An 18847-nucleotide genomic window follows, 5' to 3' on the forward strand; every position below is an offset into this window, starting at 1 on the left:
CCCAAGTCTCACAAACCTCAGTGGCAAGTCAGACCTGGATTGTACTGCAAATATCCTGCATTTTCTAGTGACTCTGGAGTTATGGCAATTTACCAGGGTTTTTTTTACTGGAAACTTTTAAATGTAACATGACAGTGGAAAAAAAATATTGAAGTGCTCAGGATAATCATTGCTATTAAAATATTTGTTTAATTCTAATATGCAAAAGCAATTGCATTAAACCAGCTGAACTGCATTTGATTTAGGCTGAGAGAGATGCTGGCATGCCCTGATTATGGGTGGGTACAATGCTTTCCTCTTGAAGAGGCCAGGGAGGCAATCTGTGTATGTCGTAACTCTTGTGTGTTTTAACATCCCTACCCAGTGCAGTCACTGCAGAATTAAAATGTCTGATGAAGGTTTTATTGCTTAAAGCTGTTTCACACCATCTGCAGGCTGGAAAGGGGAGTCTCCACAGAGAAGTGTATTAGCGTAATTACGAGTGTCATTACCCCTCTAATGCCCTGTGTGATGTTGACAGAAAAGTGACAACGTTGTTGCCAGTAAAACTGGGATGCAATGCTTGGGTGCTCCTCAGCCACACCTCTTCTGAAAGCATCCCGTGTTCCCTTGCAGATACTGCAGTTACAGGTCTTAAGAGCCAGAGTCCGTCAAGCTGATGTCTGACCGTGGACAGGTGACAAGTTATCTTGGCTTTCCTGTTGTTGTTTGGCCTGGCAGAGTTTGGAGTGATTGCTAAGGCACTGAAAGGTGAAGTACCTGGTGGCTGCTTCTCCTGCTGCGTTTTGGGCTTCTTTCTTAACCGGTTGCTGCTGCGAGTAGGACATGGCAAAATGTCATGGGTAAAGTCAGAACATCAGCTACAGGCCGTCGAGCTGGTGTGAATTTGATATGTATGCTGGAAGCTGAGCTGCTCTTTTCCTGTGCTCTCCTGCTTATGAGTTCTGGAGAGTTCTATTTCACCTCCTGGAATGAGAGCGGAGGTGCTGAGTTTCTCTGGCATCTTCTCTTCCCCAGCAGTAGCTGAAAATTCTTTTTCCTATCACATGTGCCTCTGTTGCCTCGGCTTTGCGCCGAACGAGGCCTTCTCCCTGCTCTGTCCCTGAGCAGTCTGTGGCTGTAGTGCTGCAGAGGATTAGCATTCTGCTGCTGGGACCGGACATCCATGTGAAATCTAGACGGTTCTGCTATTCAACAAGCTGCTATCAGCCCTTCCCCTTTGTCAAACAAAAACAAGAGGAAAAGGAATTATCCCCTTTCCTTGGCCTCTCTGGGATGAATCTCCTGTTAACATGTGTGACCAAGCAACCAAATGAATAGTCCCAGTCTGAAACTTGTTTGCACCTCTATGGATATTACAGAAATTCCTGAATATGTTGATTCTGGCTAAATAGGAACTGATCCCAGTGACTTCTGTTAGCAAGTGTGGGCTTGGGAGAGTAAGGTAAGTGTCTCAGCTGTGTTTGGGGAAGAGGGTAAGGAGGAGTCTACCTACAACATTTGTGAGCCACCAGTGCCAAGGAGAACTAACGCCATATACCTTGCCTGTGCTCCTAGGGCTGGCTCGCTGGATTTTCTTCAGTCCCCAACAGGAAAGGAGTCAGTCCTGGGCTGGAGGGATAAATGACAGAGTATGTAGACCCACAACACACAGTCTCTGCGCTAGGCTAAGGGATGTGGATGAGCTAAAGCAGCCCTGAGCCATACCAGAGCAGCGAGTGAACCTGCTGCAGGGTGCTGTTTTCTTCCAAAGCTGAATGAGAGAAAGATGTTACGGCTCAGCATTGGGACCCAGAGCCCTCTCGACTCATATGCTTACAACTAAAGCAAAACATGCGAGGTGGCGGGGTGTTCCTCCTCGGGTCTCAGAGTCGATGGAGCTACCTCCTCCAGGAGAAGGTGAGGAAAGTGCTGTGTAAAGGCTAAGAACTGCAGAGAGTATAAAGTGCTACAGCCCCAGGCCCTCTGCAGCACGTCCTCTGCTTCTTTTAAATACCAGGTGGATTTCTGATAAGCAGTCAACTACTTGACTCTAGAGTCCCTCTAAAATATTTTAAATGGCAAAACCATTCACAACATGTATAACTGAAAAAATGCCAAGATTCCTAATGCAATTTAGACATGGCTGTGGGGGAGGTGGCTTTGCTTGGAAGGACATCGTGTACAAAAACGAGGGGAAGGGGATTGTATCAGATGATCCACATCAGCCTGGCTGCCAGGACAGCATCTGTTTTTAATCGGCTAATCAGATCCTGTTTGAAGCCTCTCTCAGCTGTGCTTCCCTTGAAATCCAGATTCCTCCTCCAGATGAGGCAGGGCTGCTTGTGGTTACTGTGCGGTTAGCACAAGAGCAGCAAAACTCAAAATGTTATCGCATGCTTGACACTTTCACCAAAATGTTAAGAGAAGCCTTTACTCCAGGGAAGATTTAGGCAGCAGGGCTTCTTCATTCCTCCCATCTACTGGAGGAGTTTATTCTCCCCTTTTTTGCGGGGTAAGGGAGGGAGGTGGTTAAATGCCCACCCCTGCTGGGCTGCCTGAAGCATTGAGCAACAGTGCCTCGTCCTCCTAGAATACCGATGCTTCTGGGTGGAACTGGTTTTAGGAGAGAGATTTGGCTTTGTAGCCAGGGAGTCAGTAACAGCACAAATAGCCTGAGCCAGGTCCTGGGGAGATGGTCTGGAGACACTGTACCTGGCCTAGAGACCCAAGCCAGCATACACACCAAATCTGCATGGTGCCTCTGTCAGTCAGCATGGTCCTGACCTGCCAGCCTGCAGCTGAATTGCTATCTGCATATGTGAGTTTCAGATCACCCGTTAAAAAAAGCTGCGTGGAGACGTGGGCTTAATTTCAGTCCTTTGGGAAGGTCCTGTAAGTCACTGATATGAATAGCTGAGAAGAAAGGCTCAGCGTGATCGTTTTGCTCTTGCTGTGTTGTGGGCTTTTTTTTTTCAGAAAGCAAAAGCAATCTTTAAGTAGTCGATAAGGAGAACGACTGATTGAAGCCATGGAGCGATGTGCTCAGCACCTCTGCTGGGACCAGTTGTGTGGTCTGGCACAGTAGGTGTCCTGTGTTGTGCATCTTTTCCCCATAAAAACCTGTGTGCCTGGTGCCTTCGGGCGCAGGGCTCCTGGGCGTGATGGGAGAGTGCTTTGGGTGGGAGGATCTTCACAGTCACCATAAAGCTGATCTGCTACCCACGCTGCAGTCCTTCCCTGGCACATGGGTGCGCCATCCCCTGTGTGGTCAGTGCAACTGGGTTGTAGTCTGGCCACCTGCTTGTATGAAGGACTGGGGTGACATTTCAGGTGTGGCTGTAGTGCTAAGGAGAGCTAGTTTAGCAACAGGATAATGCACAAATTAATCTTGTTAGTAAGACCGCTTTGGTTTCTGGCATGATGCTGTAACAACAACCTACCATAAAGCAACACTGCACAAAACCAGACTGATGTATCGATATAACCACTGCGCTGGGCTTAGGTGCCCATCCCACAGAATACACCCAGTGTTGTCCATTGATGTGCTATGCTTATTTCCTAGAAAGAGCTGGTTGCAAACCCTTTTTCTTGTTCTCACCACAATGTTTGCGCAATAAGGAGCTCGTAACTTGCATGGTTTAAAAGGTTAATAACAGCAGCTGGCTGCTGCAACGACTTGGACTCGCTTAGGCATTGCTAATAGTTTGGCAGGAAAAAATGTATTTACATCATCTGAACTGGTTTGCTTACTTGCAAGTGAGATGTTACCCAGTCTGCCCAGAAAGGGCATTTCAAAGGAGGCTTCGCATATCAAAGACATCATCACAGGAACAGGGAATCCTACAACGTGAGCCCTTGACTGAATTAGCAGTGGCCAGCGCCTGGCTGGTGTTAGTTAGCTCTGCTGGCTCTCCGGCTCGCTGGTCCAACGGCATCATCTCCATTGGATCTTGCTGTGCTGGGCTTCTAGCAGAGCAGTGAGCCACGCTGCTCCTGCTGGATCAAATGCGAGCAAGATGGCAACAGCCTGCAAGAAAAAGCATGCTCTTTGGGGCAGGTGGATCCATAGCAGATGAACCTACTCCTTAGTAGTAGCCAACAGCAATAACAGGCTAAGTGTAACCAAAGTCGCTGCCCAGAGTCACATACATGTGGATTCAGGAGTTCCTAAGAGTCTTGGGGGCACCTCCTCAGTAAGCTGCGAGGACCCAGAGAAGAGCCAGTTACAAGAGATCCCAAAAGAGAGTCCCCAAACCAGCCTGGCAGGTGATCACCCAATCACAGAAGAGTGGAGAAAGAAACCTCAGACCCTGAGGTCACTTGAATCCACTGTAAGTGAAGCCTGACCAGCCCATCAAACCCTTTAAGTCAGCGAGGGAGGTAGGGGGGAACTGACAGGGGCATAGCTGAAACACTCCCTGCGAGTGCTCGGCATTGCAGGCCAGGGGCAATCCCCCTTCTCTGGTCTCAGAGGGCTCTTCCAAAGGTAGCTGGGCAGGATGACATTTCAGGAACGTGAGCCTCTCTGATACCTTATGAAAATGCATCCAGAAGCTCGTACACACAGTCAGTATGAAATGTGAACTTGGTAAGATGTTACTGAACAGAGACCAGCTGATGGTCAACTGCATAGTCAGAACAATAACAAACAAGAATTCATGTGAAGTCCAGAGTCGTAAGAAAGGCCACCAAGCAGAAGAGCTGCTTTGTTATAAGACCAGACAAGAGCATTTGAAAAATGCAAGCACATTTTATGGTAACGGTAGGATAGCTTCCTTTGGCAGATCCCAATAAAGTAGTTAAAGGGAAATGCTCTGTGTCCTATCCCAGTAGCTCTGTTTGCGCTTGAACATCTCTTTGAACTTAACTCTGTTACAGTAGTATACCAAAGCTTTTGAGGGACTGATTCAGGAGTTAAATAAATAAAAATTTAAACCCTCAACAACTAGCAACCCTAAAGCACGGTACAAAGAAATGTCCTGCAGCCTGGCTGGTGCAGCAGCAGCCGTCAGGGGGACTGGGTGGTGTGGCAGCTCAGGCCAGCACAGCCTAGAGGCATGGAAGGGGTGCTTGCTCCAGCGGCATGTGCCGAGGCCCAAAGAAGACGGCAGAGTTTGTGCAGGTGGAGCGGCCATGAGCAAGATGCCCTTTTAGGCATTTTTGGAGCCCTTGATGCAATTCAGCAAATTCTCCTCTGCTGTATCACATTTGAGTGTTTCACTCTATGTGCTGTAATCATCACTGTTACCATTAGCGAGCGAAACTAGTTAGTCGTTACAGAATCAGCAGTGCAGAAATATTTCACAGTTAGCAATAAGCCTTCAAAGTGAGTCACTAAAAACAGACTTTGGGGCTGCCCCCCTGCAAAACCCATTGCTTCCCTCCTGCCCCATCCTCTGGTGGCCTGTTTGCAAATGGGCTGAAAGTGCAACACCTTTCCAGCACCTGGGTTGGAAAGGCACGTCAGTGTGTGCTGACATTTAATGCAAGTTATTGTATCGATTCAGGTAGGCAGCAAGCAGTAGAACTAGAAACAGTCTGTTGAAAATACGTTGCAGACAGCAGCAAGGTTTTCTGATGGAGGACTGCTTCATTAGCCTGATCTTGCACGTGCCCCTGCTCAAAGCGAGGCTCATCAGCTGGCCCGAGGAAATACACTGCAGCCCTGGGGCAACCAGCAAGGACAATGGGCAGCAAGTGCTCCCAGTGGCATCCCATCCCATAGCACGGCTCGTGCAGTTTAAAACCACCATCATTAAATGAAGCATGTTGACTCCAGATACTTCTTGAGGTTTGGAAGCTTTGAGTGTTTGGCTTGAGGTTTTTTGGGTGAGGAGGAACAAAGCTGTTCAGGAGCACCCTGGACTCTTCAGCTGTTCTTTGATGTGTCACAGGGTCTGTGAATGGAGCGTGTGCCCACACCTGGGCACTGATGGAGAGCTCGGTGCTATGCCTGCAGCAGCACTGCCCAGCTGGGAGCTCGTGCTGCTCTGAGCCCTCCGCCTCCAGCTGCCGGCACCCCGTGCAGTCTAAACACACAGGGTTTGCTCTATGTCTGGCAAATCCCAAGAGAGGAACAGCTGTAGCAGCTCCAGGACAGCGGTAAAGGGACGTGCACATGAATCCAGAAAGAAATATTCTTTTCTCTTGGCACTATAGCAAGCCCTAATGAGAAGCAGCCCACTCAAGCTTTTGAAGAATGAACTCACCAGGAGACTCCTCTGCTCTGATCAGCCTCCAACCCTCTCATCCGCTTAGGAGAAATAATAAACTGGGACATACGAGTTATTTTCATACGCACAGTTGAGTAACCTCATACAGGGAGGACTGTCGGGGAGGATGGGGGCGATGTTGGGGCTGCTCCCCCCAGGACCAGCCAACGCAACAGGGAGCCTGCAGGGCCCACAGAAAGATGCGGGAGGGGACAGGGGGATGGGATGCTCTGTTTCCCAGGGCCCAAAAGACTGTATTTTTCTTTTTCTTTTAACCTGGGCTCAGTCCTGGCTTGTGCAGGCTGCTGTGTTCTGACACGCTGTTGTGTCCCAGGGCAGACACCCTATGGCACAGTCAGCCAGGTCCTGGGCAGCTTCTTGGGACTGCCCAGAAAATGAGGCAGAAAGCACAGGGTCTTCTTCAACCAAAAAAATATCTCTGAGGATGCTTATTTGACAGCCCAAACTGTGATATTCATGGGAATCCATTTTTTCTTAAATTTTAAAGATTTCACTTTTTTAAACCTTATTATTTTTCCTTTAGCATTTGCTTTCCTACTGGCAGACACCTTTTTGAAAGGTCACATCCAGTCAACTTCCTCCCATCCTGTTCTTGCCACTTTCCAAGCCAAGGAAGGCAGATTTGATTTTCTATTCTGACAAAAGAAAAAAAAAAAAAAAAGAAAAAAAAAGCAGAAAAAAGAAAATTGTCACAGAACCATTTGTTTACACAAGGACACCAGGTGCCTGGAGTGGCACCACAGTTGATGGGGAACCGTGTCTAAGTCTACACTAGTCCTGACTTCTGTGCCGCATCCCCATCCCTGGCACTAGGCTGGCTGGGCATGGGCAGCTGTGGTACGTGCTGGGGATGGGCTTCAGCGTGGCTGAGCGTCAGGGCGGGCAGCCCCAGGGCTGAGGCAGAGGGAAGCTGAGCAGCTGCCACCACAGCACTGTTTGGGGGGGGGGGCAGCACTGATAGGGGTGACCCTGAGCCCGGCCATGCCCGGTCACCGGCCCCGGGGCACCTCTGTTTGCACTGCGAGGAGGCACAGAGCTGCGGAGGGCAGTGGGAACAGGCCACATGGGCTCCATGCCAGCCAGGCTTCTTGCAGCTTTCTGCTCAAGCTGTTTCACCCATGGCACACAAATGCAATTACCTCTTTTTTCCAAGAGCAGCAATGCAGCTGTCCCCATTTTTTCCCCAAAGCTTTATCAGCAAAAGCTCCATTTGCGTTTTGCAAAAGCTCCTCAGCTGAGCAAAGCGAGTGGTCAAACAGGCAGAAGGTTTTTCGAAGCAAGTTTCAGTCTTTCCTGAGGCACAAGCCATATCAGTTAAGCTGAAGTGTCCTCCCTGGGTAGAAAAAGGGCTCGTGCTGGTGGAGTGAGTCAACCCTCTGTAATGGCACTGCCAGGGACAAAGGCAGGGTGATGACAGTCTCTTCTGGTCTCCAAAAGGTCACAGGCAACTTGTGGCTTTATGTGAGTTTTATTTGTTGTAGGGCTTTTGCTTTCTGGTCGGTCTATAAAAACCCCAAGGTAGCCAAGAAGGGGTTTGGGTTTGGGTTTTTTTTAGACATAAATTTGTTTTTTAATCCTGAATTGGGTTCTCTTTGTATGACCTGCTTTCCCTAACATCTCCTGTCTCCCTCCTGTTTCCCGCAGGAAGATAGAGACAGCAGCCTTCTCCATTGCTAGCTGAAGCAGTGACTACTTTTTGAGTTTTCATATAAAACACTTCTTCCGACCACTTGCCAGACATCTGGATGCAAACGGCTGTTAAAAGGAACTGACATAAAACATGTATGTTTTGAATTGTTTGATTGACTAAAATATTTCTGGAGCCTCTTGTTTTTTCCCCCTTGCTTGGGTTGTGGCAAATCCACTTTCTACCCCACTGGTACCAGGCAGAGTCTTCCAGGAAAGACAGAGCAATCGAGACCTCATTTCCTAAATAAAATGTAATAATAATTTTAAAAAACCCAAACAAACAAAAAGAAGAAACCCAAGTCTGCCAGTGTTGCAGGTATTTGTGTATCCTTCTAAAGAGACAAACAACCAAAACCATCCCCCAAACAAAGCAACTGTCCTTCCTCCTCCTCCTTGCAAGATGGGCTAGAAAGCCAAGTCTCCTTTCTCTTTTAATGCTACTTTTCAAAGAAAAAGGAAGTTTTCAAGTTGGAGAGAGAGTGAAATGGGCTAACTTATGCCAGCAATTTACATTGAAACTTCCAAACAGCTTTAGCCCCCACCTCCCCCATCCCCCATTTTAGAGAAGTGCAGACCCATAGGGCTTATACCCCTGCCTGGCAAATCACCGGAGGCAATAAATGAAGGAGAAGAGACACACTTAGAAAAATCATAAACACACTGACGGTTGCCAGGGGATGCCTGCTACAGAGCAAATGCCATCGTCTCATGAACCCAACAGAATGTTCAGCTGAATCAGCCAAGAAGTGGCTAAAAGGGAATGAACTGGCCTTTATTTGGACTTTCAAAGATTTTTAATAAGGTTTTTTGTAAGGTAATCCGCAGGCACAGTGGCTGGATATAGGGTCATGGGGCTTGGTTTTTTTTCTTTCTAGCCATTCTGCCTTGCAATTTTTAATCTAAAGGTTATTAAAATAGATATTAAAAACTTTCCTTCCTAGTACAAGGCCATATAGACTTTACTTGTTGGTTCCTGGCCCATATATTTAAGGAAGAGCAAAGCCCTGCCTCCTGCAGTAGAAGGGGAGAAGCGCTGCCACAGCTCAAGTCAAAGGGGTACAAACACGGGTAGGAATATTTGTTCAGGCTTCCAGGGCAGTGATTAACATTAGCGAGCCTGAAAATGGGGCTGGGTTGGGTTTAGGCTGGTAATGAACTGTCTCAAGCATGGCTGGAGGGACACCCACAGATCTTCTATGAAAATACCACATGCAGTTCTCTTTGATACCTCAGCATCTTCCATGCTTCCCCAACTGTACCAATCTCTTCCAGCCTGGGAGCAGCACACAGCAGCTCAGTAGACTTTTTTAAAATTATTTTTGGCCCACTTGAACTGATGGTCCTAATTACCCAGGCCAGTGGCACCTGCCCCAGCAAAACCCACTCGGCAGGCTCTGCTGCAGGAGCAACACTGGTGGCAACCAGCAGAACCATGCTGGATAGCTGATGCCATGGCCCAAGCAGTGCAGGCACAGCCCAGGATGCCAGTGCTCAGGAGAGGGGCTGGTGCAGTTGGTGCCTCCCTGGAGATGCAGCTTCTGAAGCATCCCAAATCACAACATGACTCTTGAGCTACGGCACAAGCTCAGGGCTTGCTTTGCCTCCTCTTTTGGGGGTAAAGGCCCAGGTCACGCAAGCCTGGGGACCCGTGCTGGGGCAGCAAGTGTTGCCAGCAGATGGATCCATGCTCTAAGGGTCTCTCCAAAAAGGATGTGGCTGGGGAAAGGGTCCCATCCTGGACAGAACTCTGCCTCACTGCCTCCCCAAAGTCTTTTCAGGATCTTTTCCTCCAGGGCAAAACATCAACAACCTTGCGCACAGCTGATGTTTAGTCTGACCTTGCTGCTGTGTCTCCAGCGTGCTGCTGCCTCACAGGGATCACTGGCTCTCAGGCATTTTGCACTGCAGTGCTCGCAGGCAGTGACTGAGCTGCAGGGTTACAGCATGCCCTCAGCACTAGCACTGGCTCCCCTGCAAAGCCAAGAGGCAGCTCCTGGGGTCCTGTGTGCTGGTCTGGCCAGGAACACCGGAGAACTGGCACCCAGTGTAGGGCAGAGCAGTTAAGAAGCTCAGCCAGCACCATGAACTCTATGAGATGCACCACAGCCACCATCCACAGCTGCCAAACTCTCTGAAAAACTGTGACTTCTCTTCAAAGAGTCCCTTCCTGTTGCAGAACAGAGAGGTTGGCCAAGTGAGCATGTTACTCGCTTGACCTTCTGTGTTGTACCGCTCAGACACACGGGCACAAACCCTCCTGGCATCACAGGTAGGACCACGCCTTGGGCTGTTGTGCATTCCCAAGGAAGCAAGTGCCTCTAGGGACCACGTGCACCAGTTTATCAGATCAATTACTGGGATGAACTATGAACAGCTCAGAAACTTCCTAAGCTGGTAACTAAGTCCACGTACATCTACACATTGCTCCTGCAGGGTAGATGGGAACATCTCCACCCAGCCACCCACCATCTCCAGTTTCCCCGGGGTGGGATGGGGATGAGCACAAGCAGAGCAGGCTGTGAGTGGCACTGGGCACACAAAGGACTGGATTCAGGTTTGGGAAAGAGCACAGCCTGGCTACTAAAGAGCCGTGCATGGAGCAGGTGCTGCACGAGCCACTGACCCTGTTGCAGGACACCCCTCCAGCAGCAGGCAGCCAGCTGGTGCTGGGACAATGGCTCAGTCCATCTCCACACTGAACTGGGGATACCACAGCACATATGGGATTTTGCTGGTGTGTGGCACTTTTTTTTTTTTTTTTTTTTTTTTTGCAAGTCCAACCACCAGCTCCCTGGAGAGCTGAGGAATTTGAAGGCTTTGTATGACACCTCTACTTAGAGACCCTCACTCAACTCAGCCAGCTACCCAGGTTTGAGGCTTCTCCATCTGCCTGCATCAAACACCCTGGCTGCAGGTGACCGTGCTGATGGCAATGGATGGAGACAGAGCAGAGCACCACTGTGATGGGTGCCGTGCCGGCCATGGCCCCCATCTACCTGCCAGTGCCCAGGTCAAAGCACAAAAACAGGGGCAGGAGTGGTTTTGTGGGGTGTGGCACAAGAAAGCAGTGGGACAAAGTTCTTATCTCAGGGGCAACAGAGGTGGCTCCACATCCTACGCCATCTGCAGGCATGAGGGAGAGGAGGAGGAGGATGGGGACCAAAGGACCTTACAGAAAGCGGGTAGCTGCAAGACCCCCTCACTTGCACACCCGAGGAAACACCTGGTTTAGGCTTCGGCCGGGAGTCCAAGCTGCCGTGCATGCGCAGAAGGGTGTAGATGGTTTCTCTCTCCTTTCCCCCCTCCCCTGCTCTATATTCTATCAGCACCTGGGATGCTATGAAAGCTTTTGCACAGGCTGCAGCTGGCCCTCTGACTTCATCCCCTTTTAGCTGTCGTGTCCTCTCACAGAGCAGCAGAGTTCTGAGTCAGAAAAGGGCATTGAGAGAGCAGCTATTTCCAGCCACAAGCCTTGCTGTACCACCATCCGGGGTCAAAAGCAGCCAGCCCAGCTGACGAAGCAAGTCAGGAGAGGGATGTTCTTTGCAGGACACTGACAGACCCCTAGCATCCTGGCTTCAGTGGAACCAGGAGACCCCTGTTTCTGAACATTTTCCTTTGGTTCCAGCTCCCCAAGAAACCTGGCCTCTTCTCCAGGGCGATGGCATAGCCATGACGGCTACACTACCATGCTGCTGTTGCACCAATCGGAAAGTCAAGGGTGGTGCGATGCCTCCAACAGAGAGAGTCTTCTTCTGAGGCTGCTGACATGCTGGTGGTCCAGCACAAGCCAGCTTTTGCCTAGATCCAGCACTAGGAGAGCTCTAAGCCTGACCCTAGGTTCAGAGGTGCCCCTTTCCTTATTCCCAGGCCATGTCCAACACACAGCTACCTCATCCCAAGTCGTGCCCGAGCCTGCAGAGGGCTACAGGTGGCTCTCCTCATGCAGCCTGCCTGGGATGGCTAGGGAGCACCAGCTCACCTCTTACAGCAGCTCCCTGCGGGCTCAGAGGGGCATCAATGTATCAGCTGCAACCACAAGCATAACCCCCGTTAGCTCATCAGGCCAAGCCATGCCAGGGAGGGGATGCATTTCTCCACTTTGCATTGCCATTGCGTGGGTCTCCTCCCCAGGGAAAGCTGAAGCAGCGCATGGCGGCTGGGCAGCTGCGACACACTCCCCATGACATCTTCCAGGGGCTGAGGGAGACTAGAGCCACCTTGGCCCACATTGCATTTCACCAAGCCAGTCCTTCCACCAGCTGAAAGCTGTGGCCAGACCTACCAGAGAGGCCAAGGTGGGCTGAATCTGGCCAGTGGCTGTGTTGCAAGCAATGTTACTCGTTCCCTTGCTGAAGAAGCAACAGACTGGATGAAACTCAAATGTCAGTATTTATAAGATCTCCAGCTGCCTAGCTTCTTGTTCTGGAGATGAAAGGGAACCTCCAGGTTCCAGAGCTTTATTTCAATCCACCAAACCTTTCTTAGGCACTGCAATCCCCTGTGATACAGGGAGCTGGCTGTCCTGCTGGAGCTCCAGCTCTGCCGGTGCCTTCTGCAGAGCAGGAGGAGGGCTGTGCAAAGAGGGGCACAGCCCCTCAACTCTTGGTTCACAAGCCAGCCACGAGACTGCTCTGAACTGCTAGCTGGGATCACGCCTGGCTGTTTTGGTAGCAGCAATGGAGCTAGCAATGGAGATGGGGAGGAGGTGGGGGCTGTCTGCAGCAACTCAGCTGGAGGTGAGGGACTTGCATGGCACTGGGACGTGCCACCACGCAGGGCACATAAGGCTCCTGCCTTGCATAGCAACAAGGCTGCTTGTGATGAGCTGATTTGCTGCCAATAGTCTAAACTGGGCCCTGTGACCAGCACCAGCTTGAGAAGCCAAGGTAAGGGGAAGTGAAAGCTGCAGGGACTGCAACACCTGCTCTGCCTGGCTGTTTTGCTTGTCTCTCTCTCAGGAAACCTTGAGTTGCTATATTTGAGCACTGATTATGTCCTGGCTCTATCCTTATCCTTGTTTGTGAAGTTTGACTGAGTTCACACACTCTTGTGTACACAACATGCCACCCTCCAGCTGCCAGGGAGCATTCGCAGCTGGCTGGGATCCCCCCCCCCCCCCCCCCAGCACCAGGACGTGGGCTCCCAGGGAGGATGTAAATGCTTTCTGCACCACTGACATACCAGTGCACATGCAAAGCTGGAGAGGAGCTGCTGACAACCCAGGCTAGGTGCAGGCATGAGATTCAACCCCCTACACACACCCCGACATGGCAAGATGTGCCTGGAGATGGAGGGTGTTGGCCCTTGTCCTGCAGAGCAGAGCACCCCTCTAAGGAAGGCTGCAGCAGGGGGTCTGCAATTAAAGAGGGAGAGGACAGGGCTGAAGCCAGCCCACCTGCAGAGCAGCCCCTGCAAAGAGGGGTGAAGGGAAGGCTAACTGGGGGAGCAAGCGGAGTCTGTAAGGGTTGGGGTCTGGGGGAGAGGAAGGAGAAGAAAGGAAGGTCACTAATCCCTCAGCCTTCCTGGGTGGCTGCTTTCCTGAATTCCCTGCTGTCCCCCCTCATCAGCACCTTCTTGTTCCTGAGGGTGATAACAAGGATTTTTCCACTCTAGGAGATCTGCCAGCCTGGGGATGACTGTTCTACAGCATGACCCCTCTTCGCTCTGATCCCATCCCATGGCAGTTTTTCCTTTCCATCTATTTTTCTACCATTGAAAGGACCTTTAATTCTCCTAAGAGTCAAAGATCACTCAAACCCACTGAGGCTTTGGAGCCAGTCCCCAGGTTCCCTCACCCTTTTTCTCTGCAGCCAGAGGGAGCACACTGGAGGAAGGCAGCTGAGCTGGGCAGTTGAGCCCTCCTTGGCCAGCACAGTAGGGCACATCACCCAGACAGAGCTTTTACAGGCAGCCCAAGAAAAGTCATCTGTGCATCCAGCTCCTTCCTCCCGTTGACATTTCCATGGTCAGGCTGATCTAGTCCTGACCTCTCCACCCTTAGTTACATATTTTCCCTTCTGATATTTTCTGTCTTTTACACACTGGTATCACACTCTTCCATACAAAGGTCTATACAAGAACCCATACAGCATGCCCTGCCTTTTCTTTCTCTGCCACACGTCAAAAGGATAAGAAGTTACATGAAGTTCTGCCCAAACTCTGCTGTGAGCTAATACGTGGTCTCTGGTGAGCGAAAAGGCTGAAACAGGGCTGGGAGCTCACACTGTAACACCAAAAGAGAAGGGGGAATCTACTACTACCAACCTCCGGGTAAGCGTTGCCTTTTAAATGTTCTCAGCTGGCTAAAAAGAAGTCCCTAGCATTTTTTTTTTTGTTAGCATGAATCCCACTGAGCATGAAATGGGAGCTGAGGTGGGAAAGCTTTTCTTCTTGTATTTGTTCTATGATAGTCCTAGACCTGAGTTATCTTTTTTGCGCAGCTGCCTACTGAAGAGGATTTGCCTTGAGACTTTGCTTGTCTGTGCTTTTTGAGGAAGAAGCAAAGAAATCCTTGCAAGCCCATGCTGCAGGAAAAAATGCTTCCTGGTAAGTGCAGAGGTGAGCCTGAAGGGACACAAAACAGTAAGGTCCTGAAGAAAGGGACTTTACTGTGTGACTATTTCTATTTTCTTATATTTCTTTCTCTTTTCAGGCCTCCCCCAATAAATCTGGGACTAAAATACTTTCTTCTCTCATGCCAAAAGGGAAATTAATTGATCTTTATGACATTCTCACAATGAAAGGGTCTACATGAAATGGCATTAACAGTTTCTGACCGAGGGACTGGTATACACATGCCATAGCTGTGAATAGGTGAGTAGCTGTAAGTAATTGTGTAGGTGACAGGTACAAGGAAAGCCCTGAGAAGGCTGGAAATGAGCCCTCATCTTCCCTTCAGAATTCTAATCACAGGAGAACGTGAGGATGAGCTGCAAGCTCAGGAGAAGTCTCATTACAGACAGGCTTTGTCCCTCCATTAGGTGCAGGCTGGTGCTTGCTCAGTAGGTAAAGACCCAGCGTTGGTCATGTGCTGCCTGATCAGTACCCCCCCGAGCTCACGAAGGAGGCTGTCTTCAGAAAGACTGGTGGGAAGAGGTCTTGGAGAATAAACACTCCTTCTAGAGCCTTCCATCCAGACTGGGATCACAAGGAACACGGCAGCCTGCTGAACTCCCCATCTTCACGCTTGCTGGCTACCCAGCCCCGCAGAGTCTCTGCCTCATTTTTTGGAGATTTCTCCCTCAGGAGAGGAAGGTCTTACGAGAGTTCACTGCCTCGAGGCTGTGCACAATACCCGCGTGCGCGCCCCGCCCCCCGCCCCGCCGTGTGCCCCCGCTGGCTCCTGCGCCGCGGCGGGGGCGGCCGGGCGCTGTCCGCGGTGCTGAGCGCGCTCCGCCGCGCCCGGGGCTGCTCCCGCCGTGAGGCCGGGGAGGGGAAATCCACGAGAAAAAAAGGAAAAAAAACCAAAAAACCCAAACAAAACAAAACAAAAAAAGGAGCACCAAAAATTTTTACAAAACCGACACAAGAAAAACTGATACAAAAAAACCCCCAAAACACCAAAATAAACAAAAAAAAACCCAAACCAAAAAAAAACACAAAACCCAAACCAAACCTGGCACTGAAAACAAACAAAAAAAGACACAAAAAAATAAACAAACAAATTGACACAAAAACAAACAAACAAACGAAAAAGCTGGCACAAAAAAAACAAAAAACAAAAAACAAAAGAATTACACAAAACCCAACCAAACAAAAAATATTACACAAAACCCAAAGAAAAAACAGACACACCAAAAAAACCAAACAAAAAACTGACACCAAAAAAAAAAATCAAACAAAAATATTACATAAAATCCAACCAAACAAAAAAATTACACAAAACCCAAACAAAAAACCTGACACAAAACTCAAACAAAAAATGGATGGACACACACATTAAAAAAAAAAAAAAAAAAAAAAAAAAACCTAACACCCTGGCACAAAAAAAAAAAACAAACAAAAAAATTACATGAAACCCAAACAAAAAACTGACATAAAAACCAAACAAAAAATGGACACAAAAAAAAACCCCAACAAACAAAAACTGGCAAAAAATAACAAAACAAAAAGACACAAAACCAACCAAACAAACAAAAGACACAAAAACAACAAAAAGCTGACACACAAAAAAACAAACAAAAAAGATACAAAACCAATGAAACAGAAAAAAGACACAAAAAATCTCAAACAAAAGTGACACAAAAACAAACAAAAAAAGCTGACACAAAAAACAAAGACACAAAACCAACCAACAAAAAGCTGACACACAACCCAACCAAACAAAAAACTGATATGAACAACAAACCAAGAAAAACTGACACAAAAAAAAGAAGCCAAAAAAAAGGAAAAAAAAAAAGACACAAAATGCAAGCAAACAAAAACCAACACAAAAAACAACCAACCAAAAAATTAACACAAAAATTGGAATTTAACATTGCAAACAAGTTGGAGGCATGACTTCCCCCCCCCCCCCCCCCCCCCCGCCCCCAAACCAGCTCAGGGGTATTGTAATCTTCCAACCCTAAAGACACAAAATTATTGCCAGCCGGGTCCGTGTGCTTTGTGACATGTGGGAGGGCAGCTTGCTGAACTCTGCAGCAGCCCGAAAAAGCACAGAGGTTAAGGAGTTTCAGAAAACCACTTCTGTAACGACACGTAGTTAATGGCCCTTACCACTTTCAGCCAGCTGGCCTCTCCCACTTTCAGCCAGCTGGCGTCTCCACAGACATTTACTGTCTGTCCCTCCACACCTCTCTCTCACCTGGAATTAATACAGTTCATAAAATGAGACTCATTAGCCCGCTTAGCGCTGGCCCCCACAGGCACATGCAGCTGCTGCAGAGGTGTGTGACGTGTAAAAGGTGGCAGGAGGTAAGAGAGAATGACTCCGTGATTCACCCCAAGGACAAGGCAGGCATGCACAAGTAGAATGGGTCACTGCTCATTTATGGAGGTAATTAATCAGAGAAAAAATCAGAGGGAAGTGACTTATCTGAGCCCAAAAACAGCTTTTAAATGCCTGCTTCTCTTCTCTCACTTATGTGCACAGCCCCTGCTTCTCTAAAATGAGAAACTGAAAACAAAAGTTTCCCTTGTTAGAAATACTTATTTAGGATGAAGTGAAGTGGGTTTGGAGATAGCAGAGACTGTTTTAGAAACTTCAGGGGATCAAGTTTATTGACTAAGTTGGGCAGGAGTTAAAGCACAGGACATACATTCCCTTTTGCAGACAGGATCAGGGATCTGAACCTCAGTGATCAGTAACTTTGTTTTGTTTCCTCTTTAAAAAAGCCTGCATCACCTGTGGCTTTTAGTAGCCATAGCACTAAACACATAGGGAGCAATCTTCTCAGTGCTCTTTGAGGACAAATGTTCAAGAACAAATGACGACATGTGTATTTCCTAATGGGAACATTGCCCTTACAGTCTGGAGTTACATTCTCCAAACCAGTATGTCAGTCTAAAATACAGACAGCATGTACTTGAAGCATTTTCAAAGACTCTTGGCTTACAAAAATTGAGAATGAGGTTCTCTGTGCTCCAAGTCCATTTTATTTCTCAAGCATGCAAAGAATGACAAGTGTGTAAGGCAAAGTTTCTCTCACGTACCAGCCTCATTGCTCAGTGCAGTGCTCTATTACATTTCCTTTCTTCTATGTGGGGCAGGGAACGCAGGAAGTGAGAAGAGGATAAGAGATGACATCAGAAGAAAAACATTCAAGCAGTCCACCACAGTTTTAAGCTTTGAGGTCAAAGTGGCTGAAATTCAAGGAACTACAGTAACTCACTCCCCCTCCCAACACACATCATGTCTCACCTTCCCTTTTTCCAAGCATCACAGCCTTGCTGTAGCAACAAAAGAAAAAAAACACCCAGACTCTCAGATACAAAGATGGTTCTAGAAAGCTCTTCTACAAAGCTGTACTTAGTTAAAGTTGGCCACACAACTGTTCCAAGGAGCACTTCCCTACGTTTTTTTTTAATACCATGTAAAAAGTAGAAAATGTATCTAGTTGGCTTTCAGCATCCCCTCCCTACAGTTGTTGGCACTTCAGAAGTCTAACTTACATCAAATGCCACCTATGACTGCATTTCCCCCATATCTGATGTCCTGCATATCTGCTTCTGCCTGCTGCCTTCACTGTAGTTCAGTACAATGGCTTTCAGCTAAAGCTGTTGTCTCTCTTGAACGTGGAAATACAGCTTTTTGGCTATCCAATATATTCTTCCCAAAGAACATTCCCCATTTGAAAATGTATTTTTGTCTCCACAAAGGTTTTTTTCCTATCTGCCCTACTCAGTATTTCCTCCTGTTGGATATTAGGCTTTTAAAGACATACCACAACATATCAAACTGCTAGCAGGAACACCTTGTTTCACGTCTTAAAGGCTATCATTTGGATAGTCCAAGACCAACTTCAAGAACCTTGAAGCCCTCCTGGCTGAACCAGTCTCATCTGTATGGTCACCAACTGCTTCTCAGCACTGACCGGTTTTCCCCTGCTGGCTCCTAAATGTTTTGGAGTAATTTCAGAGTCATTTTCACCTGGGAACAGGAGAGTCCTTTAAGTCTGCAAGGCTGACAATGACTTCCCCCAAATGTGGACCAAAGATAATTAGAAAAAAGTGGTTAAGAGCATGGGTTAAAAATGCTTGAAAGAAGTGAATAATTTTCGGATAAAGCTCTGGTCTCTGAGTCAGACATTTCCCCTGAACCCTCTGCTCTTGCCATCACAGCAGGGCTTCCTGGCACATGCAAAGACGTGGAAGAAATAAAAGCCAAGACAAGCGGGTCACTCAGCTTTAGGGGAGAGTGGAAGACAGATGGTGCAAAAGCTTCTCTTCCCTGCAGAAGTCTGCACCCTGCTCCCTGCAGACCTTTGGCTGGAAGAGTAGCT

At 48.4% G+C, this 18847-nt stretch overlaps 1 long non-coding RNA gene across 1 annotated transcript; it reads left to right on the forward strand.

The window, feature by feature from the left end:
- The first annotated feature begins 1425 nt into the window (after positions 1-1425).
- On the forward strand, positions 1426-14437 carry LOC121089670. The gene is made up of 3 exons (XR_005828308.1): positions 1426-3263; positions 8205-8211; positions 14426-14437. It is a non-coding gene; the product is annotated as an uncharacterized LOC121089670 (long non-coding RNA).
- The last annotated feature ends 4410 nt before the right edge of the window (positions 14438-18847 follow it).

The sequence above is a fragment of the Falco naumanni genome, chromosome 5 (assembly GCF_017639655.2).
Source record: "Falco naumanni isolate bFalNau1 chromosome 5, bFalNau1.pat, whole genome shotgun sequence".
NCBI classification, from domain to species: domain Eukaryota; kingdom Metazoa; phylum Chordata; class Aves; order Falconiformes; family Falconidae; genus Falco; species Falco naumanni.